Source organism: Eurosta solidaginis, chromosome 1 (genome assembly GCF_040869045.1).
Source record: "Eurosta solidaginis isolate ZX-2024a chromosome 1, ASM4086904v1, whole genome shotgun sequence".
In the NCBI taxonomy this organism is placed as follows: domain Eukaryota; kingdom Metazoa; phylum Arthropoda; class Insecta; order Diptera; family Tephritidae; genus Eurosta; species Eurosta solidaginis.
In genome coordinates, this window is record NC_090319.1 from 361,132,677 (window position 1) to 361,143,482 (window position 10,806).

Consider the following 10,806-nt stretch of genomic DNA (forward strand, 5'->3'; position numbering starts at 1 on the left):
CGAAGTTTTTATACGTGCGTAAAAATATTAAATGAGGCATTATTATACGTAAAGAGAGTAAGCTTTCTTATGTGCATATCTACTTTAATTATACAGCTGCAAAGAAGTAGTAAATATAGAAATAAAAGTACGACTAAGAGGGAATGAAGTTTTCAACGGGGCATTTAAAGAGCTGTGCTCTGCTCGCGAATTTATTTAGAACAAGTAAAGAAGTCTAAGTTCGGGTGAAACCGAACATTTTATACTCAGCTGAGAGCTTTGGAGACAAAATAAGGGAAAATTACCGTTTAGAAAAATGAACCTAGGGTAACCCTGGAATGTGTTTGTATGACATGGGTATCAAAGGGAGGTATTAAAGAGTATTTTAAAAGGGAGTGGGCCATAGTTCTATATGTCGACGCCTTCTCGAGATATCGCCATAAAGGTGGACCGGGAGTGACTCTAAAATATGTTTGTACGATATGGGTATCAAATTAAAGGTATTAATGAGGGTTTTAAAAGGGAGTGGCCCTCAGTTGTATATGTGAAGGCGTTTTCGAGATATCGAATAAAATGTGGACCAGGGTGACCCAGAAAATCATCTGTCAGGTATCGCTAATTTATTTATATATGTAATAACACGAACAGTATTCCTGCGGTGATTCCAAGGGCTTTTGATTTCGCCCTGCAGAACTTTTTCATTTTCTTCTAAGTACTTAATATGGTAGGTGTCACACCCATTTTACAACGTTTTTTCTATATTTATATTTTGCGTCAAAAAGCAATCCAATCACTGTGTTTCATCCCTTTTTTCGTATTTGGTATATAATTATGGCATTTTTTTCATTTTTCGAAATTTTCGATATCGAAAACGTGGTCGTGGTCATAGTCTGATTTCGCCCATTTTTAATACCAAGATAAAGTGAGTTCAGGTAAGAACGTGAACTAAGTTTAGTAAAGATATATCGATTTTTGCTCAAGTTATCGTGTTAACGGCCGAGCGGAAGGACAGACGGTCGACTGTGTATAAAAAGTGGGCATGGTTTCAGCCGATTTCGCCCATTTTCACAGAAAACAGTTATCGTCATAGAAGCTATGCCCCTACAAAATTTCAAAAGGATTGGTAAATTTTTGTTCGATTTATAGCATTAAAAGTATTCTAGACGAATTAAATGAAAAAGGGCCATTTTGAAAATTTCTTTTATTTTTGTATTTGGTTGCACCATATCATTACTGGCGTTGAATGTTGACATAATTTACTTATATACTGTAAAGATTTTCAATTTTTGTTAAATTTTGACTTAAAAATTTTTTTTTTAAAGAGTGGGCGTGTTCGTCATCCGATTTTGTTAATTCTTATTTAGAACATATATAGTAATAGGAGAAACGTTCCTGCCAAATTTCATCATGATATCTTCAACGAATGTCAAATTACAGCTTGCATAACTTTTAAATTACCTTCTTTTAAAAGTGGGCGTTGCCACGCCCATTGTCAAAAATTTTGCTAATTCTCTCTTCTGCGTCATAACGTCAACCCACCTACCAAGTTTTATTGCTTTCTCTGTCCTTGATAATGAATTATCGCAGTTTTCTGTTTTTCGAAATTTTCGATATCGAAAAAGTGGGCGTGGTTATAGTCCGATATCGTTCATTTTAAATAGCGATCTGAGATGAGTGTCCAGGAACGTACATACCAAATTTCATCAAGATACCTAAAAAAGTGCTCGTGTTAAATGTTATCGTGTTTGCGAACGGACGGACGGACGGACATGGCTAAATGAATTTCTTTTTTCGCCCAGATTATTTTGATATATGTGACCCGCCCTATTAAAAGGTGGCTTATGACTCAAAAAAAAAAAAAGAAAACTACTAAGAAACTGAATAAGTGCATTGTTTATCTTTAACAACTGTTTCTCGCAATTTCTTTTTTGAGTCATAAGCCACCTTTTCATAGGCCGGGTTACATATAGAAGTCTATATCTATCTCGATAAGTTTGTGCCGTTACGGGGTACCGCCATGCGAACAAAATTAATATACTCTGTCAGCTCTGCTCTGCTGAGTATAAAAAGAAAGACCTTTAATCTAACTATACGGGGCTTAAATAGGCGTATTTGACTAGCGCGCTTTATTGCAATATGATCGACAGTTCAGCGATTCGAACGTTGGTAGAAGATGCATAATTATCAGCAAATTTCCAACATTCGTTACAATACGAAGTTTTTGTATATTCGACTGAACCTACAGCGTGAGTGTATTTTCAATGTCACCAGGCGTAATTAAGTGTTATAAATCCGTCTGGAAAAGTACCGCCACAGTATGGGGTAATGTGCTTAAAATGCCTAGGCTCTTATGTTCACATCCTAGGGCACGCTACATGCATGGTGCAGGAATAGTATTACAATTGGGGGCATTCACTTGTCTCTAGAGTGGCAATCCCTCAAATTGTGTTATTGCATTTTTAAAGGTTTTAAGAGGAGAAGCATCTGCTTATGTAGGAAAAGTTGGCATCGTTGGTGCATATTACCATGTCCACCAAGCCTCATGTGTGCACAATCAAGGTACCATTGTTATAATAGTAGTAATGTGCAACGAAGTAGAGGCACCGAAAAGAGCTTGAAAAGCGAATTTGCAGCGAAAACTGGTATTATTTTACTAAGAGCTAAAAAGCAAAATAAAAAACATAGCTGGGTGGTGCTGGTGACTTGGTAAGGAATAAGTATAGAAAATAGAGTTTGAAATAGCAAAAGGGAGAAGATAAAAGCAATTTATAAGAGCGCGTTGATGTTGTTACACAATCCACATACAAATATTTTGTTGGAAGAAAAAATAATAAAAATTGAGATACCAAGAATGGAAGGCAAGCAAATGCCACAAAGTGAACAAAGAATGTCTCGATCACTTTGGCGCAGAAATATTTAACTGAATTGTAACATCCATGCAGTCAAACCAACTAGTTGTACACTAGTTTGTCAAAATTCCCAACAATTTAGAGTTCTGTATTTTATCCATATTAGCAACTGGTATTTTTAACGATGTCCTTCAAAGTATCAATTGCCAGGCTCTGCATCAGCATCATACCTGTTGACAAACTAGTCATTATATACAGCAAAATCGTACCAGATGCCACACAAAGCAGAGTATGTATCGAGGTCATACCAATTAACACACTAGTTAGCCTCTGCGCCAGCATTATACCAGATGGCATACTAGTTATTATATACACCAATATCATAACAATTTTTGTTGTTGTAGCGATGAGGACATCCCCCCGAAAGCCTAGGGGAGTGTTATCTATGTTGATGGTCCTTTGCCGGATGCAGATCCCGTACGTTCCGGTAACAAGCACCATAAAAGTACTAGCCCGACCATATCGGGAACGATTTGGTATGACCACATGCCAAACTTGTAGGCCATACCGCCCTGCAGCGGCATAGGCTTTACAGCAAAGATGCTCCAACAAATCATAGCTTATACATTTACCTGATAGCAAAACGAAACTTTAGCTTATTAAAACGTTTAAAAAAACATGAAATGCTCCCAGTGGTATGATCAAACCAGACAGACATTGCTGTGATTTTTTCTATCTATCTACCTGTCTTATTGTCTTCCTCTATTATTTCCTATCCCATATGTGCTTTTTATTTTACCTTAATCGGCTCATTCAATTTCCTCACCACTTTCGTTCTTCCGTAAATCTTCCCGCTTTACCTCTTATTCTATCGCTATTGCTCTTACTCAAGTCGAACTCTCACTATTTTTCTAAATCTTATTCCTCTTCTTAATCTTCCTGTTAAGCTCTTTTTACTACTTTGTCTCAAACCATTACCCTTATTCTCACCTATATTCTCACTCTCCATCTTTTTCTTTTTCGCTTTACTTTTACTCTCACTCTCTATATTCCTCATGTTCTCTTTTCTTTTCCGAATTCCCTCCAGCTTGCTCTTCTTTTTCCCGATTTCCTCTATTTTATCGTCTCTTTCCTTTCAAGTCCTCATTTCCAATGTGGAAATATATCGAGTTCGGTTTTTTTTCGCACATTACATTACTAAGGCTGAAGGCAGGGTGCTCGCCATAAGCTATGCTTGACGAGAAGCAGTTTTAATTTTCAAGTATTTTACAAGCTTGAAACGTTTCTGGCACTCTGACAACTTTTAGAATTATTCATAAGTAATAGTTTACAAAGAGCTCTGTATAGCACCGTTTCTCACTCCCTCTCTGTTGCTAACCTTTGGTAGTAAAAAAGTAGCAAAGTTAGGTTGAACTGGCCGGTCATTAAAGACCTCACATAGACTGAATGTGTCCATAGTGTTACCAGAATTTGTTTGACGACCAAACGGAAGAACCCCAATCAGGTGCCAGGACATAAGTTATAGAATAACTCCGTCCTCTTGGCAAATACCAGCAATTTTCTAGGACCCAGCTTAGTTGATGCCTCGAGATCTGGCAACTCTGCCGCCCCTAATAACTGGAAGTCAAGGGACTTGGCGAGTGCAGGATACGCACACAGAACGTGCTCAACCGTTTCTTCCTGCAGCTCACATTTTGTGTTACTGACAAAGCCTAACTTATAAGCATGTGACGCCAGAAGGCAGTATTCAGTCAGTATGTCCATCGTGAGCCTTAAGTCTTCTCTCTTCAGGTATATGAGCCACTTTGTGATCCCTAATATCATAGGCTTTGCACATGATCTTAGAAATTTTGCAGCCCGCGCTTTTGTCCACGCCTTTCCTGCTTGATGGAGATCATATGCAACTCCTGTCTCCTTTTAATTTCTCCCAAGCCGATTGGGACGTCTATCGTCGACTCAGTGAGTGTTGCACCCTCCTTTGCTAACTCATCGGCCGTTTCGTTACCTCCTATCTCTTTATGACCGGGAACCCAGTAAAGATGTATGGTCCGGCCTAAGCGAAGTTTTTCCAATGCTTCTTTGGATTCCAGAACACTTTTTGATGAAGTACTATGTGAGATTATTGCCCTAATCGCGGTCTGACTATCAATATATATATATTAACCTGGGTCGATTTGTATTTGGGCACAGGAAGAAAAAAGTTCCACTACGCATACCCAAAAAAATAATCTTCGATCCTGCGAAAAAAAATTGGCGAAAGGGTAAATTTTTCGACCAAAACACACCCCAAAGCCCAAAACATATTTTTTTTTTTTTCAAAAAACTGTTGTGAAAACGTTGGCGATAACAGTTTTTTGAAAAAAAAAAAATATTTTTTGGGCTTTGGGGAGTGTTTTGGTCGAAAAATTTGCCCTTTCGCCATTTTTTTTCGCAGCTTCGAAATTTATTTTTTCGGATATGCGTAGTGGAACGTTTTATCCTGAGCCCAAATGCTATCGAAAAATCGATGGCGCGATATCGGTTAATAAATCGACCTAGTCGAATATATATTCCATATATCCTCCAGAGTTCTTGCTACTTTCTTCACTGCTACAGTTTCCGCCTGAAGAAATATTTAGTAATTTGGTAGCCTGTAGGATCTACTTATCTCTGGGTCGACACAGTAAACAGCAGACCCAACCTTACATTAATTTGGAAGCGTCCGTATACACGTGTATAGTATGTTCTGCCATTTTTGCACCTCGACACCAACCCTCCCTCCATCTCAATTGTGGCCCCAATATCTTTGAAGCGGCTACCGTGCTGTGATGGCAGCTTGCTCCGCCTACCACACCGTATGCCCTGGGTTCACAGCCCGGCAAAGCACATCAAAATTTTAGAAATAAGGTTTTTCAATTAGAAGAATATTTTTCTAAGCGGGGTCGCCCCTCGGCAGTGTCTGGCAAGCGCTCCGAGTGTATTTCTGCCATGGAAAGCTCTCAGTGAAAACTCATCTGCCGTGCAGATGCCGTTCGGAGTCGGCATAAAACATGTAGGTCCCGTCCGCCCAATTTGTAGGGAAAATCAAGAGGAGCACGACGCAAATTGGAAGAGAAGCTCGGCCTTAGATCTCTTTGGAGGTTATCGCGCCTTACATTTATTTTTATTATCTTCGAAGCTCAGGAACGGGACCATATATACTGTTTGCCCAATGATAGATGGAGCTAAACTACTGTGGCCATAAGTTCTGCACTGAAGCTGCCCCGAGGCTTTAAGCCTTGTTGAAGTTGCTAACGCGATGTGTTTGGCCGTTAGGTATCAAAATAGTACCACAAATTTTCCCTCCCTACTACTTTAAAATTCATTGCCGGATAATTTGTTGTTGTACTACTGACTTCACCTGTCTGGTTATATTTCGTAATGTATATAGATGAATTTGCTTAAGAATTTTGGCATTTATTTTATTAACTTGGTAAAATAATGCTTTAACAACCGTATTTAACATTTCTTGAACGCCCTTATTATTTTTATTCACTTCTTAGTGAAGAATAACTTGTTTAATGAATCACTTCTTTAATAACCAGTTACACAGTTCGTCACACAGCTAGCGTTAATTTTGTACTTCCTCTTAATAATTCCAGACGAAAAGTATATTTTTAGACATAACAGTTTCCTTCATAACGCATTAAGCGAGCACTTCATAGAATACTAAAGAACCAGAAAGCCAACATATGAACGTACATTTATATGCTTAACAGCAAGCAGAACATTAGCCCTAATATATAAATTAGCTTCGTAATTACAAAGGCACTTATATGCAGGTGCTGACATAGGTGTTATACGTTCGCGTTAAAGGTACAACCTTGTAAGACGAAATATTAAAGAATAAAATGGAAAAAGCCCAAAGTTAGAACAATTCTGCAGTCAATTCACCAGCATAGTAATGTCCTATACTCGTTTGTACTACAGTTGGACGAAGGTACATAGATATAAATATGTAGTAGACTTGGAGTTGTTGCAATAGGTCAAAGATCTTGAAAGGCATTTAGCAAACATAAAGAACAGCGCAAGTACACAAAACACGTCTTGGTAACATACACAAAAGCACTTGTTTCAGCATAAAAAATTGCGGTGCTTACATACATACATAGAATGTAAAAATGCAATTATGAGCAAACATATTTAGTCTCCACAGTAAAACTTGTAGACGTACATTTACCAATGTAACACTAGTCTTAACAATCTCCTTATATCTTATTTTGAAACTTTAGCCATAACCCATTCAGCAATGATTTGACAAACACTACGAGTGTATTTCTGCCGAAAATTCGTTAAAATACATTGCACAAAGTAAAATAGTATTGACGTTAAGTTTTTTTGTATAAAATTGCATACTCGCACGGACCTACCATAAAATGCCTAACAGAAAAAGACTCTAATTCAAAACTTATGGCATGTATGTTAAGTGTATTTATTGCACATATCCATCTGCAGGGAACTGGTGTCGATCGAAGTGAACACGATTTGAGTGTGGTGCGATCACAGAGGGGATTAAATCATACCTAACAGAGGAAGTTTTCTTGATATGAAAAGTGCCACGGATCGATATTTGCATCAAGGCGGCCGCCGTAGTGTAATGGTAGCGAGCTCGACCTACCACACCGACGATCCTGGGTTCACGCCTCGGGAAAAGCAACATCAAAATCTTAGAAACAAGTTTTTCCAATTAGAAGAAAGTTGAGGGTCTCAGTGAAAACTAATCTGCCTTGCAGATACCGTTCCGAGTCGGCATAAAATATCTAGGTCTCGTCTCGCCAATTTGTAGGAAAAATTAAAGGAAGCACGACGCAAATCGGAAGTGAAGCTCTGGTTAAAATCTCTTCGTAGGTTATCGCGCCTCACATAATTTTTTTTTTTTTTTAAGTAGGATTGTTTCGGCAAAAGTCTAGCACGCTGCAAATTTCCAAGGAAGACCAGCACAATTTGTGTTTGCCTGGAGGACTAGCACATTTGAGTTCTTCGCGTGGAACTTTTATACAGTTCGTTAGGAAAGCTTAAGTCTAGATTAGCTGGACTACGCTAGTTTTCTACGTGAGCAACGAACTGCGCTAGTTAGGTATCTGTAGGGAATTGGGTTTGCTCAACGTCTTCGGTGCAAGCTCTTTAGATTTTCATCTCAACAGGGAACGGCGGGAAAGGTCAGGAGCCCATTCAGAGCGTGTAAGTTTTCGTAGCCGGATCTGAAGTAGAGTGGGAGTGGAAGGCGATGCAGCACTCGCAACTACGTTCACACCTTTGAACCTGCCGGACTCAGTGAGCATATTTCAATACGAGATCCTCGCTGACCAGGAGCCGCGTAAAGCATTCCTGGTTACAAATAGTATCGGTAATAGGGTGGCTCTAAATCCTATTAGTCAAGCAGCTCTTTGGCCTCTCGGATCAGCAATGATGGCATCAAGTGTATAGTCGACACTGTAAACAAGAGGCCTAAAGCCTGGCGAAAAGGTGCAGTCTTTTCTAATTAAAGTAGTGGGGTATCGTAAAAAAAGGAAGGATGTCCTTATACACCGGAAATCACTAAGAATTAGATCTCTCAGCATCGGTTAAACAAGCTTGCAAACGCCATACAACGAATAACGATGGTCAGCCATTCTAAGATGAATAGGAGGGACATATGTATATATTTTGGTTAGTGGAAATGCATACCGCGCACTTATATATTGGGCTCATGCTGCGTAAATATGGTTAAAACAAAACACCTCATGCCCTAGCCCAATGATCTTCAACCGGAACAGAAATGTGTATTATTTGAGGCTTTGGTAATACCGTTTGAATAGATGGGATTGGAAAAATTGTTTAGTTGATTTATAAGGACCACCCTATTACTTATATACATATATATGAATCAACAGATGACACAGAGTCATTCAACGTTTCAGTGTGATGTAAACAAATATATATACGCATAAACGAATGCAAATACTTCTTACATCTTTTCTACACCTGCAGTTCTTGACAAACTAAAGTGAAATTCAAAGAGGGCCAATCTCAAATGAAATTTATTTACATTAAACCTCGTAAGCGGTATTTCCGTTCAAAGAAATCATCATCATAAAGGTGAAATAATTGCGCCCATTTGATTTTTTGCTGCATTTGCATTTGTTGTAAACGTGTTTTATGCACATATGTATGTATGTGTGTGTGTATGTATATTTAAAAAGGTGTTCAGCTTACCAGAATTTTTTATTATTTATAAATGCACTTTTGTTGATCTAATTTGCTTAACGAATTCCACGAAAACAAAATTGATTGTTGTTGTTGTTAAATTTTGTTTATTGTTGAATTCACTTGAGCTAACAAAAAATTCACGTATGCTTATATGTGTAGGTGTAAATGTAGCATCAAAATGTGCATACCACTAATACAAATTTTCAGCGCTCAAAAACATTCAACACATAACCGATTTTTATACATCTCTCACTATTATATGTATATATATATGAAATAATTCTATATTCTTTTTTATGTGTAAGTATGCTATACATTTTTACTATTTATGTATCTATCATTCTGATAATTTGCAAAAATAGAAAAAAATTCCGTTTTGTACGCCTCTTTGTATTCTCGGCTTTAGCACTTTTTCACAATTCTTATTGGATTCTAGTTGAATACTTTTGAATTGCATTGCCTACCTTTTCGCTCTTATAGTTGGCTAGATATGCAATTTCTTCTTATTTCCAAGCACATTTTTTTAAATATTTACACTGCATTTTAACTTTTATATTATATTATCTTATTACAATTCACTTATGTATTTTGCTTTTGATTATGTATTTTTAAAATAAATAATAACGTTTTAAAGCATGCTTATTGAAATCTTTTTCTTTTTTCTTGTAATTCAGTATAATTTGATTATTTGTATATAATTGAAACTCACGCCGCGCCGAGCGCCAACTAACTGACGTGCGCAAACTCTCTTGTTGAACTAAACTGAACTTGGCCTCTGACGCCATATTAGTCGGCAAGTCTAACTTGAAATTTTAACTGGAAGTGAATTTGAATTTCCAGTTGGGTGTCAGCGTGCTTTTCAATTTATTTAGAAAATTTACATGCGTATGTGTGTGTGTTGAATGGCGCGCAAGTGGTCAAAGTAGATAAGTCAAATAAAGTATTAACTCTCAGTTGAGCGCAGGTGAGAGTCGATACACCGTGAAAATTTGTTTGCATTTCACAGAAAGCTTCACATTATTTTTTATGGTTAAAACAAGACGAAAATATGTTAGGTTATGTTCGGTTCAATACAGGCATGCATGGGAACTTCCCGCATTTTTATACTCAGTTGAGCAGAGCTCACAGAGTATATTAAGTTTGATTGGATAACGGTTGGTTGTACATATATAAAGGAATCGAGATAGATATAGACTTCCATATATCAAAATAATCAGGATCGAAAAAAAATTTGATTGAGCCATGTCCGTCCGTCCGTCCGTCCGTCCGTTAACACGATAACTTGAGTAAATTTTTGAGGTATCTTGATGAAATTTGATATGTAGGTTCCTGAGCACTCATCTCAGATCGCTATTTAAAATGAACGATATCGGACTATAACCACGCCCACTTTTTCGATATCGAAAATTTCGAAAAATCGAAAAAGTGCGATAATTCATTACAAGAGACAGCTAAAGCGACGAAACTTGGTAGATGAGCTGAACTTATGACGCAGAATAGAAAATTAGTAAAATTTTGGACAATGGGCGTGGCACCGCCCACTTTTAAAAGAAGGTAATTTAAAATTTTGCAAGCTGTAATTTGGCAGTCGTTGAAGATATCATGATGAAATTTGGCAGGAACGTTACTTCTATTACTATATTTACGCTTAATAAAAATTAGCAAAATCGGAGAAGGACCACGCCCACTTAAAAAAAAAAAATTGTTTTTAAAGTAAAATTTTAACAAAAAATTTAATATCTTTACAGTATATAAGTAAATTATGTCAACA

At 37.4% G+C, this 10,806-nt stretch overlaps 1 protein-coding gene across 5 annotated transcripts in view; it reads right to left on the minus strand.

Annotated features, from left to right (window-relative positions):
* Positions 1 to 9,778, minus strand: part of LOC137238148 (ATP-binding cassette sub-family G member 8) — a 103,187-nt gene extending 93,409 nt beyond the window's left edge. For 2 of the 5 annotated variants that reach the window (XM_067762810.1, XM_067762806.1), the window contains exon 1: positions 9,500 to 9,778. The gene's annotated coding sequence lies outside the window, so the exon portion shown is untranslated. Of the gene's footprint in view, positions 1 to 8,874; positions 8,898 to 9,041 lie in introns of those variants that run through there. The other 3 variants (XM_067762809.1, XM_067762805.1, XM_067762808.1) reach the window with 2 other exon arrangements.
* Between the last annotated feature and the right edge of the window lie 1,028 nt (positions 9,779 to 10,806).